Here is a 13791-nt window from a genome sequence, read left to right as displayed (position 1 = left end):
CATAGAATCCTACAGTGCAGAAAGAGGCCATTCGGTCCATCAAGTCTGCACCAACCACAATCCCACCCAGACCCTACCCCCATATCCCTACATATTTACCCACTAATCCCTCTAACCTATGCATCCAGGGACACTAAGGGGCAATTTTGCATGGCCAATCAACCTAACCCGCACATCTTTGGATTGTGTGAGGAAACCAGAGCATCCGGAGGAAACCCATGCAGACACAGGGAGAATGTGCAAACTCCACACAGGCAGTGACCCGAGCCGGGATTCGAACCCAGGTCCCTGGAGCTGTGAAGCAGCAGTGCTAACCACTGTGCTACCGTGCCTTCTCAAGATGCTTGAGAAGGCAACACGATTGCACTGACTGTTCATCAAACATCAGTGGGATTCAAGTATTCTGACTGTCAGGGTTGATTGCAGTGATGAAAGGACTCAGTTTTATATATCTGATGGATTTTTATGCTTGCCCAGATATGAGGGCTACCCCTATCTGGCATGGGCACTTTAATGGCAGCATCCACCTTGCCAAGGATGATAATAATAAGTTAAATATACAGCAAAGCGTGTGGTTCAGTGGGTAACACATCTACCTCCGAGTCAGAAAGTTGTGCTTACAAGTTTCCATTCCAGAGATTTGATCTGATTTTCCTGGCTGACGCTCCCTGTGTAGTTACTGACTGAGTGCTGCACTGTTGGTGGCGCTACCTTTCGGAAGAAATGCCAAACCAAGGTTTGCCTTCACCAAAAAGATCCCATGGCGCTAGTTTGAACAGTTTACCCTGGCATCATAGCAACATGCGGTGGGATTTCCATGCCCCCCCCACCTCCCCCGACCCGTGTTTCATGGTGATGGAGGTGACCCCCCAGTGGCTAACAGCAGGATTTTCTGGTCCCAACTTTGTCAATGGAGTTTCCCATTGTATGCACCCCCAGCCACCAGGAAGCCCATGGCGGGGGTGCGCCGTCGGCAGGACTGGAAGATCCCACCGGCGTGGATGGCTGGAAAATTCTGGCGATAGGAAATAGGGTCTGGAGTCGGCCACTCGGCCCCTTGAGTCTGCTCCACCATTCAATGTGATCTTGGCTGATCCTCTATCTCAGCATCATGCTCCTGCTCTCTCTCCTTACCTCTTGATGTATTTAGTGTCTAAAAATCTAATTCCTTCTTGGATGCATTCAGTGATTTGGCATCCATAGCTTTCTGTGGTAGTGAATTCCACAGACTCATCACTCTGAGTGAAGAAGTTTCTCCTCATCTCCATCCTAAATGGCCTTACCCAGTTTCCCGGGACTGTGAGCCCTTGTTCTAGACTCTCCAGCCAGCGTAAGCATCCAGTCTATCCAGCCCTGTCAGAATTTTATACATTTCAATCAAATCCCCTCTCATTCTTCTAAATTCCAGTGAATGCAGGCCCGGTCGGCCCAATCCCTCCTCATACGATAAAATCAAAAACCAATCCTGCCATCCCAGCAATCAATCTGGTGAACATTTACTGCACTCGCTCTATATCCTTTCTTAGGTAAGGAGATAAAAACTGTACACAATACCCCAGATGCAGTCTCGGCCAGGTCTTGTACAGCTGCAGTGAGGTTCCTCGCTTCTGGTCAATATTTATCCCTCAATCGAACACAACAGAAACAGATTATTTGGTCACCATCATATTGTTGTTTGTGGGATCTTACTGTGTGCAAATTGGTTGCTATGTTTCCTACATGACTGCACGTGTCCAGCTCGAAGGACAAGAACGGCAGATACCTGGGAACACCACCACCTGGAGGTTCCTCTCCAAGTCACTCACTATCCTGACTTGGAAATATATTGATGTTCCTTCACTGGGTCAAAATTCTGGAACTCCCTCCCTAACAGCACTGTGAGTGTACCTACAACACATGGACTGCAGCAGTTGAAGAAGGCGGCTCACCACCACTTTCTCAAGGGAAATTAAGGATGGGCAATAAATGCTGGTCGAGCTGGAAACACCCACATCCTGTAAATTTTAATAAAGTACTTTCCTTCACTGTAACGTACTTTAGAATTTCCTGAGATCATGAAGGGTGCGATATAAATGCCAGTTTTCTATAACTACGGAAAATTAGCAGGTAGGGCCTGGGTGGGATTGTGGTCGGTGCAGACTCGATGGGCCGAATGGCCTCCTTCTGCACTGTAGGGTTTCTATGATTCAATGATTCTACTTCAGAGATGGCAGATAGTAAACAATGATGAGGAGAGAGAGTTTACCTTTGTCAGAGGAGTGTGACGTGGTTTTGGTGGGGACCATTTCAGTGCAGCATCAGGGGTGGAAATCTGTTTGGAAGGATGCAAGCACGGAGCTGCAGAAACAATAAGCATGGATTTGTCAGACAACAACATATTCAAGGACTTTGAAGGGGAAAAGGGGGTTGGAGATAGTGTAGTACTTTGTAACCACATGCTATAACTCAATTACTCATAAACTGACCAAGCCAACCAGGTTTTGTGGAGTGCTTTGTGCTATATCACATACTGATTGTGAGTGGGCAACGTGTTTGGGCATTGACATTCCATCTACATCAGTGTAGCCATGTACTGACCTTCACAACAAAGCACCATTTCACCAGGTGACTCAACAAAAAGATGTTTTGCTAAACATTCCACTTTGGGGCCAATTAAACTCGCATTGCTGGGATTAGTCATTCTAATAAAGGCTGTCTTACATTGCTGTTGTTGATTGTCATGGCTGGGAACTGGTCTCCTGAGAAATATATTATACACAGGAGATAAAAACCCATGGGTGTTCCACAAATTATATTGGATTTCTATTTGACTTGTACCTGCCCTAGGAGTGTTTGATGGGGAAAGTGTAGAGAGAGCTTTACTCTGTATCGAACCCCGTGCTGTACCTGTCCTAGGAGTGTTTGAAGGGGACAGTGTAGAGGGAGCTTTACTCTGTATCCAGCTCTGTGCTGTACCTGTCCTGGGAGTGGTTGATGGGGAGACCGTGCAGACGCTACGACAACGGATGAATGAAAACCGCTCGACAATCACCAGGCAAGAGTGTTCTCTTCCTGTTGGGGAGCACTTCAGCGGTCACGGGCATTCGGCCTCTGATCTTCGGGTAAGCATTCTCCAAGGCGGCCTTCACGACACACGACAACGCAGAGTCGCTGAGCAGAGACTGATAGCCAAGTTCCGCACACATGAGGACGGCCTCAATCGGGATCTTGGGTTCATGTCACACTATCTGTAACCCCCATGACTTGCCAGGGCTTGCAAAATCTCACTAACTGTCCTGGCTGGAGACAATACACATCTCTTTAACCTGTGCTTAACGCTGTCTCCACCCACATTGTCTGTATCTTTAAGACTTGATTACCTGTAAAGACTCGCATTCCAACAATTATTTTGTAAATTGAGTTTGTGTCCTTATATGCCCTGTTTGTGAGCGGAACTCCCACTTACCTGACGAAGGAGCAGCGCTCCGAAAGCTAGTGGCTTTTGCTACCAAATAAACCTGTTGGACTTTAAGCTGGTGTTGTGAGACTTCTTACTGTGTTTACCCGAGTCCAACGCCGGCATCTCCACATCGTAGTTGATGGGGATAGTGTAGCGGGAGCTTTACTCTGTATCTAACCCCGTGCTGTACCTGTCCTGGGAGTGTTTGATGGGGATAGTGTAGAGGGAGCTTTACTCTGTACCTAACCCCGTGCTGTTCCTGTCCTGGGAGTGTTTGATGGGGACAGTGCAGAGGGAGCTTTACTCTGTATCTAACCCCGTGCTGTACCTGTCCTGGGAGTGTTTGATGGGGGACAATGTAGCGGGAGATTTATTCTGTATCTAACCCCGTGCTGTACCTGACCTGGGAGTGTTTGATTGGGACAGTGTAGAGGGAGCTTTACTCTGTATCTAACCCCGTGCTGTACCTGTCCTGAGAGTATTTGATGGGGACAGTGTAGAGGGAGCTTTACTCTGTATCTAACCCCGTGCTGTACCTGTCCTGAGAGTATTTGATGGGGACAGTGTGGAGGGAGTTTTACTCTGTATCTAACCTCATGCTGTACCTGTCCTGAGAGTATTTGATGGGGACAGTGTAGAGGGAGTTTTACTCTGTATCTAACCCCATGCTGTACGTGTCAAGGGAATGAAGGAAAGATGCAGCGTTAAAATCTCCCACTTCCCAAACAATGACCTTCAAATACACAAACTCTGTCAGTGAGTTAACCCGCACTCTGGTAACAAGAAGCAGAAGATCCCTTCGTGTAATTTCTGGTTAATCTCCACACATCAAACTTTTTATTTGCAGAAAAAATGTCTGACTTTCATGTTGCTGGGGTGACACTTAGATCTTCCATGTCTGTTGTGTTTGTTTGTCAGTTGCCTGGTTACCTCTCCTTTGTCATGCATTGATCATCCCCGACTCACAGTGTCTGGTATCAGTCTAACCTGATACTCTGCATTTAGCTGTCTACCTGTCTGACCCTGGACCTGGTGAACCTTCCTTTCACTCTGCTTGCCAGTGGGAATCACCCCCCCCCCCCCCAACCCCCCCACCCGCCCAGGACTCTCCTGTCAGCGTGGCACGATTTTGCCGCTAAGTGCTTTCCCCACATTTGCTTCCAGTTCGAGTCACAGGGGTTAACAAACACTTGTGTTTCTTTCTGCTTTTATCTGTCACTGACCGAGAGGGACTGTGCGAAACCAACACCCATTCAACCAGTTTCACACCCAGTATCTGCCTGAGCTTCTTTTATTCCAGTTTCCTGCTGCCAAACAGAAAAATCAAATATTATAAAAGGCATGAGGAACATGCAATAGGTGGAGATTTCTAATTTTAGTTGCTTTGTTCTTCCTCAGCTGTTCAACTGAAACTAGGAAGCTACAAAAAGATCTGAAGACTCGAAAGTTTTGAGTTCAGTCTGGTGCTCGATGCATTTTAAAAATTCATTCTTGGGACATGGGCGTCGATGGTTGGCCAGTATTTATTGCCCATTCCAACTTGCCCTTGAGAAGATGATGGTGAACTGCCTTTCTGAATCGCTGCAGTCCCTGAAGTGTAGGTACACCCACAGTGCTGTTAGGGAGGAAGTTCCAGGATTTTAACCCAGCGACAGTGAAGGATCAGCGATATATTTCCAAGTCAGGATGTTGAGTGACTTGGAGGGAAAGCTCCAGATGGTGGTGTTCCCAAGTGTCTGCTGCCCTTGTCCTTCTAGATGGTAGAGGCTGTGGGATTGGGAGGTGCTGTCTGAGAAGGCTTGATGAGTTGCTGCAGTGCATCTTGTCGATGGTACACAGGGCTGCCACTGTTTGTTGGCGGTGGAAGAAGTGAATGTTTGTGACTTGGGTGCCAATCAAGCAGGCTGCTTTGTCCTGGATGGTGCTGAGCTTTTTGAGTGTTGTTGGAGTTGCATTCATCCAAGCAAGTGGAGAATATTCCATTATACCCCTGACTTGTGCCTTGTAAATGGTTGACAGGCTTTGGGGAGTCAGGAGGTGAGTTATTTGCCATAGGCTTTCGTGCTTCTGACTGCATTTGTAGCCACAGTATTTATTTGGTGAGTCCAGTTCAGTTTCTGGTCAATGGTAACCCCCAGGATGTTAATAGTGGGGATTCAGTGATAGTAATGCCATTGAGTGTTATTGGGCAATAGTTAGATTCTTTCTTGTTGGAGATGGTCATTGCCTGGCACTTGTGTGGCACGAATGTTACTTGCCACTTGTCAGTCCATTGAGAATTTCCTCCTGATTCCTGTTGACTCCAATTTGCTAGGGCTCCTTAATGTCGCACTCTGTCAAATGCTGCCTTGATGTCAAGGGCAGTCACTCTCACCTCACCTCTGGAGTTAAGTTGTTTAGTCCATGCTTGAACCAAGGCTATAATGATGTCAGGAACTGAGTGGCTCTAGCGGAACCCAAACTGAATGTCTATGAGCAGGTTATTGCTGAGCAGGTGCTGTTTGATAGCGTTGTTGATGACCCTTTCTATCACTTTACTGATGATTGAAAGTCAACTGATGGGGCAGTAACTGACCAGGCTGAATTTGTCCTGGACATATTTGGTCAATTTTCCACATGGCTGGGTAGATGCCAGTGTTGTAATTGTACTGGAACAACTTGGCTAGGGGAGCGGCAAGTTCTGGAGCACAAGTCTTCAGTACTATTGCCAAATACTGTCAGGGCCCATTGTCTTTGCAGTATCCAGGGCCTTCAGCCCTTTCTTGATATCATTGTGGAGTGAATCTAGTTGGCTGGAGACTGGCATCTGAGATGCTGGAGACCTCCAGAGGCGGCCAGTATGGATCATCCACTCGGCACTTCTGGCTGAAGATTGCTGTGAATATTTCAGCCTTATCTTTTGCACCGATGTGCTGGGCTCTTCCATCATTGAGGATGGGGATATTTGTGGAACCTTCTCCTCCAGTGAGTTGTTTAATTGTCCACAACCATTCACTGCTGGACATGGCAGGACTGCAGAGCTTAGATCTAGGGGGTGCAATGGTGTAGTGGTATTGTCACTGGACTAGCAATCAGAGACCCAGGGCAATGCTTTGGGCCCAGGTTCAAATCCCATCTTGGCAGATGATGAAAGTTACATTCAGTAAAAGTCTGGAATTAAAGTCTGACGATGATGAAGAATTGACTGTCGTAAAAAATGATCAGGTTCATTAATGTCTTTTAGGAAATCTGCCACCTTACCTGGTCTGGCCTACATTTGACTCCAGATCCACAGCAATGTGATTGATCTTAAATGCCCTCTGCAATGGCCTAGCAAGTCACTCAAGGGCAGTTAGAGGTGAGCAATAATGCTGGCCCAGCCAGCGACACCCACATCCCTTGAATGAATAAAAAACCTGATCTGTTGGTTGTGGGATCACTTAGCTCTGTCTATCACTTGCTACATACACTGTTTGGCACATTGTCTTGTTTTATAACTTCACCAGGACACCTCACTTTTAGGCAGGCCTGGTATTGCTCCCAGCATGCCCTCCTGCACTCTTCATTGAACCAGGGCCCCTGGTTTGATGGTAATGGTTGAGTGGGGGATGTGCCGGGCCATGAGGTTGCAGATTGTGCTGGAGTACAATTCCGCTGCTGTTGATGGCCCACAGCGCCTCCTGGATGCCCAGTCTTTGAGTTGCTGGATCGGTTCGAAGTCTGTCCCAGCACGGTGATAGTGCCACACAACATGACGGAGAGGATCCTCAATGTGAAGGCGGGACTTTGTCTCCCCAAGGTCTGTGCAGTGCTCACTCCCACCAATACTGTCATGGATGGATGTATCTGTGGCAGACAGGTTGGTGAGGATGAGGTTCAGTCTGTTTCTCTCTCTTATTGGTTTCCTCCCCACCTGCCACAAACCGAGTTTAGCAGTGATGTCCTTTAGGACCCAGCCAGTTCAGTCAGGAGTGATGTTACTGAGCCAATCTTGGTGACGGACATCGAGGTCTTCCATCCCACTTTGCACCCTTGCCACCCTCAGTGCTTCCTCCACATGGTGTTCTATATGGTATTGATTCATTAGCTAAAGGAGTGGTTATCAGCAGGAGGATTCCTTGCCCATACTTGTTCTGATGTCATCAGACATCATGGGATCTAGAACCGATGTTGAGGACTTCCAGGGCACCTCCTTTCCCACTGTATAGCATTGTGCCACCCGCCACCTCTGTAGGACATACCCAGGGATGGTGATGGTGGTGTCTGGCACAATATGTATGATTCTGTGACTCTATTAGGCTGTTAATTGGTCTGTGGGACCAACTTTGGCACAAGCGCCAAGATGTCAGTCAGGAGTTTGCAGGGTTGACAGGGCTGGGTTTGCCGTTGTTGTTTCTGGAATGTAGGTCGTGGTCATTCCAATTTCATTCTCTTTTTCAGTGGTTTGCTACAACTGAATGCACCCAAAGGCGCATAGGTTGGGTGCGTTAGTCATAGTAAATGTGCAGGGTTAAGGGATGGGGCAGAGGGTTGGGCCTGGTAAATTGCTCCTTCAGAGAGTTGGTGCAGACTCAATGGGCCGAATGGCCTCCTTCTGCACAGTAGAGATTCTATTAATCTATTCTATTAGTGAACCAGATGATTGACAATGGTCGATCCTGGCTGGTTGATTGGATGCCAGTCATTAACCACCACCTGACCCTATTGCCCATGCACCCAGCCCTCTGCAAAGTCACCTCCAATAAACTCAGGACCCGCCATGAGAAAGTCTTGCTGAGGGATAGAGGGGGGATGGATTTTGGGGGACAGAGAGAAGAAGGGGCATGAGGGGAGGGTGGGGAGAGAGGGGCAAAAGGAGTGGAAGAGGTAGTATGGAGGGTGTAGGATAAGAGAGTCAGGGAGAGGGGACGAGGGGATGGGGCAAAGGTAGTGGAAGGGGGACTTTCACACACCAATCAAGGTTAAGCCTTAGAACTCTGTCCTGATTGGTTAATCAGCACCAATTTCTCTGGCACTATCAATGCCCATCGCCCGCCCCAGAGTCTGAAGCTGCCTCTGGCTTCAACATGCATCTAATTGGGGCTTTGACAAACTCCACAATTCCATTGATCCCATTTGTCCTCACCTCTTCTGCTCTGCTGCTGAACTTGTCAACCTGGTTTCGCTATTCTTAAATAAAAATAATTTGCATTTACATAGAACCTATCAAATTCTCAGGACACCCTAAAGAATGTTATGCAAAATAATTACTCCTGAACTAGGGCCACTCTTGTTCCATTGGGAAAACACAGTAAGCAGTCTCACAACACCAGCTTAAAGTCCAACAGGTTTATTTGGTAGCAAAAGCCACTAGCTTTTGGAGTGCTGCTCCTTCATCAGGTGAGTGGGATTTCAGTTCACAAACAGGGCATATAAAAACACAAACTCAATTTACAAAATAATGGTTGGAATGCGAGTCTTTACAGGTAATCAAGTCTTAAAGATACAGACAATGTGAGTGGAGAGAGGATTAAGCACAGATTAAAAAGATGTGTATTGTCTCCAGCCAGGACAGTTAGTGAGATTTTGCAAGCCCAGACAAGTTGTGGAGGTTACAGATAGTGTGACATGAACCCAAGATCCCAGTTAAGGCCATCCTCATGTGTGCGGAACTTGGCTATCAGTCTCTGCTCAGTGACTCTGCGTTGTCGTGTGTCGTGAAGGCCGCCTTGGAGAACGCTTACCCGAAGATCAGAGGTCGAATGCCCGTGACCGCTGAAGTGTCCCCCAACAGGAAGAGAACAGTCTTGCCTGGTGATTGCCAGGTACCATCCACCAGACACACGGTACATACTCTTGCAACTCGGCCAACGTTGTCTACCTGATACGCTGCAGGAAAGGATGTCCCGAGGCATGGTACATTGGGGAGACCATGCAGACGATACGACAACGGATGAATGAACACCGCTCGACAATCACCAGGCAAGGGTGTTCTCTTCCTGTTGGGGAGCACTTCAGCAGTCACGGGCATTCGGCCTCTGATCTTCGGGTAAGCGTTCTCCAAGGCGGCCTTCGTGACATACGACAACGCAGAGTCGCTGAGCAGAGACTGATAGCCAAGTTCCGCACACATGAGGACGGCCTCAACTGGGATGTTGGGTTCATGTCACACTATCTGTAACCCCCATGACTTGCCAGGGCTTGCAAAATCTCACTAACTGTCCTGGCTGGAGACAATACACATCTTTTTAACCTGTGCTTAACCCTCTCTCCACTCACATTGTACCTTTAAGACTTGATTACCTGTAAAGACTCGCATTCCAACCATTATTTTGTAAATTGAGTTTGTGTCTTTATATGCCTGTTTGAGAACTGAAATCCCACTCACCTGATGAAGCAGCAGTGCTCCGAAAGCTAGTGGGTTTTGCTACCAAATAAACCTGTTGGACTTTTAGCTGGTGTTGTGAGACTTCTTACTGTGTTTACCCCAGTCCAACGCCCACATCAAGACTTCCATTGGGAAACACAATAGTCGAGTTTCACACAGCAAGATCCCATAAACAGTGATGAGGTAAACAACCAGATAATCTGTTTTACTGATGAGGACTGGGGAATAAATATTTGACAGAAGTGCCATGAAATCGTTTGTGCAGAAGATATAAAAGCATGCAATTTGTGCCTCAGGGGCACAGGACTTCCTTTAACAATTGGTCCTGTTTGTCTGAGCCAGTCACTGCTCTGGCCTGTTTCCAGCACTTGTAGATGAAACATGGCTAATGGGACAGGTTAGACTAGTCTTTTCATATTTAGAAATATACACTGCCAAAAGAAACTGGTAACTAATAGCTACTATAAGTGAAACTCTGCTCTCAAAGGAGACAATAGCAGCCTCCTTCCTCTTTAATGGACTGGCTTCAATAGAACAACTATTGAAACTAGCAGATTCTATATCCAACAATCAGCTTTTTGAAACAGGGCAGGACAGTAGCACAGTTGTGCTCCATATCCCAGGGGAGGATGTTATTTGGAAGGTGCATTGTTATTCTTGTTTAAATAATCTTTTCAAAGTTTGTTTTTCCTACTCCTCATGAGAAGACATGAGGCAACATCTACATATGCCTCTGGCACCACAGAACTGTTACTAGATAAAAACAAAGACTTGCATTTATATAGCACCTTTCATGGCCTCAGGCCATCCCTAAGCACTTTACAGCCAATGAAGTACCTTAATGTAGTAAAAGTAAAATATTGCAGATGCTGGAAATCTGAAATAAAAATAGAAAATGCTGGAAAAACTCAAAGGTCTGGCAACATCAATGGAGAGAGAATAGACTTGAAAGGTTAACTCTGTCTTTCTCCACAGATGCTGCCAGGCCTGCTAAGTTTAACCAGCATCTTCTGTTTGATTACCTTAATGTAGTTACTTTTGTAATGTAGGAAATCTGGCAACCAGTTTGTGCACAGCAAGCTCCCACAGCCAGCAATGCGATAATGTCCAGATCACCTGTTCTTACTCATGTGGGTTCAGGGATAAATTTTGGTCCAATGCACTGAGACACACCTCCTGCTCAGCACGGGGGCACAGTGGTTAGCACTGCTGCCACACAGCGCCAGGGTGACTGTGTGGAGTTTGCATGTTCTCTCCGTGTCTGCGTGGGTTTCTTCCAGGTGCTCTGGATCCTTCCACAATCCAAAGATGTGCGGGTTAGGTTGACCCTGAGTGTCAGGGAGATTAGCAGGGTAAATACGTGGGGTGATGGAGATACAGCCTGGGTAGGATTGTTGTTGGTGCAGGCTTGATGGGCCCAATGGCCCCTTCCTGCACTGTCGGGATTCTATTATTTGATTTAGAATGGTGCCATGGTCTAGCTGAGAATGCAGATGTAATCGTGCTTTCAAATACAAGCTTGATAGTGGGTTGAGGATTCAGAGTCTTCAATGGCTCCTTCTTGGTACCAGTGATAGCAGTGAGATGTCAGCCAGTCTGTGGGAAAAGCAATGTCTGTGGGTTCATGTCACACTATCAGTAACCCCCACAGCTTGCCTCCTGGACTTGCAGAATCTCACTGGCTGTCCTGTCTGGAGACCATACACATTTCTTTAACCTGTGCCTAATGCTCCCTCCACTCACATTGTCTGTGTCTTTAAGACTTGATTAGCTGTAAAGATTCACATTCTAATCAGTATTCTGTAACTTGATTTTGTGTCTCTGTGTGCCCTGTTTGAGAGCAGATTTCCACTCCATCTGATGAAGGAGCAGCGCTCCGAAAGCTAATGCCGTTTGCTACCAAATAAACCTGTTGGACTTTAACCTGGTGTTGATAAAACTCTTACTGGGAAAAGCAAACAGTAGGGCATGAGGATTCTCAAAAAACAAGGGCCCTCTATGTCGGATTTTCTGATGTTGGGAGTGGGGATGTGTGAGATCAGTTCTAAAAGTAGAATCAAAGTTTCAGTTGGCAGTGATTCACTTTCAGGTTAAAGTACAGAGGGAACTTGATAAGCTGCACTCTGACTAGCCAAATGGCCTTAACAGAGGCAGGGCCGTGTTTGAGATTAATCAGCTCTCCAAATAACAACTCAAATCTATTTACTTTACAAATCGTCAACAGGTGGATTTGAGGTTATTGGCCTCAATTCTCATGAAGTGAATAAATCGTGGCGTTGTTACACGCCTGACACTGCAGTATCTTTAATATCCCACCCAACAAGACTATCAATGTCAATTTCACAAACTTCAATCATCCTTTCAGCACCTACAGCCTTTTGGGGGAGGAAGTTCCAGACCTATACCGGCTTTTCTGTGGGAAAAACACTTCCTGATTTCACAGCGAAATGATCCAGCTCACAATTTAAAGTGTTCCTGACTCAGCCACCAGAGAATTCCATACTCCCATTACGCCCCCACACAAACCCCTCCATCACTCCTCACTTACGGGCTTTCCAAATCAGAATTTGACACAATTTAAGCTTTTGATTTACCAATTTTCTTACCCATTGGGTGTGGTGAACATGTGTCCACTGTGTGGTTACTGACTCTCAATGGCTAACATGGAGTCTCCAGAAAGAGAAGAATGTTCTTCAGGATACTGCTGTGTGCAAAATCTAGGGGAAGAGAATAATAAAGGTGCTAAAAATACCCATCTTTACATTTTTAAACACTTTGATTTATTAGTTATAAAAGTATTGGTGATGGAGGGAAAAAGCTGTTTGAAGAATGTTTAGAATGTATCCGATTGCGTTAGGAAGAGTGTATTCATTTTCCGATTAAGATACAAAACGGCATAAGGGTCAACGCCTGGGTGGGTGGGGGGTGGGGAGGGGTGGGGGGGGGGTGGGGGGGGCGAACACTGGCAGGAAGCATTGGGATAGGATAGCTAGTGCTGAATGGTCACATGATGAAACCTCCACGATTTCGTCCATCCAGTACTGGTAGTTCTAGATCAGGGTTACAGGAATAGAGGGAAATGAGAAAAGAACTTCAAACATTCACTCCCTCCACCACCAGCGCACAGAGGCAACCATGTGTACCATCTACAAGATGCACTGCAGCAACTCACCGAGGCTCCTTTGGAAGCAGCTTAGGAACCTGCTTCCAAAAACTGTAGTTAATGCAGAGGAACTTGGTGCAATAACCATCACTAGGGAGAGGGTATTGAATAAACTAATGGGATTAAAGGCAGAGAAGTCTCCAGGACCTGATGGCCTGAACCCTAGGGTATTAAAGGAGGTGATAGTGGATGCACTGGTTGTGATATTTCAAAGTTCCTTGGATTCTGGTAAGATCCTGGTGGATTGGAAACTCGCTAATGTGACGCCCCTATTGAAAAAGGGAGAGAGGCAAACAATAGGAAACTATAGGCCGGTTAGCTTGACCTCTGGTGAGGAAGTTGCTGGAATCAATCATTAAGAAGGAGATGAATGAGTATTTGGAAAGACAAAGCTCAATCCACCATTGTCAGCACGGTTTTATGAAGGGAAAGTCATGCTTGACAAACTTGCTTGAGTTCTTTGAGGACATAACCAGCAAAGTGGATAGTGGGGAACCTGAGGATGTGGTATACCTAGAGTTCCAGAAGACGTTTGACAAGGTGCTGCATAAAAGACTGATCCAGAAGGTGAGATCACAGGGAATTGGGGGATTGGTTCTGGATTGGATTGAGGATTGTCTGACTGAACAGGAAACAGAGGGTCGGGATAAATGGGTCCTTCTCTGGCTGGCGAAATGTAACTAGCGGGGTGACGCAGGGGTCAGTCCTCAGGCCTCAACTGTTTACAAGCTATATAAATGATCTGCAAGCAGGGACACAGTGTAACATAGCAAAGTTTGTGGATGATACTAAAATAGGTGGGAAAGCAGGCAGTGAAGAGGATATAAAGATTTTACAGACGGA

Source organism: Mustelus asterias, chromosome 11 (assembly GCF_964213995.1).
Source record: "Mustelus asterias chromosome 11, sMusAst1.hap1.1, whole genome shotgun sequence".
NCBI classification, from domain to species: Eukaryota; Metazoa; Chordata; class Chondrichthyes; order Carcharhiniformes; family Triakidae; genus Mustelus; species Mustelus asterias.
This window is presented reverse-complemented; position numbering follows the sequence as displayed.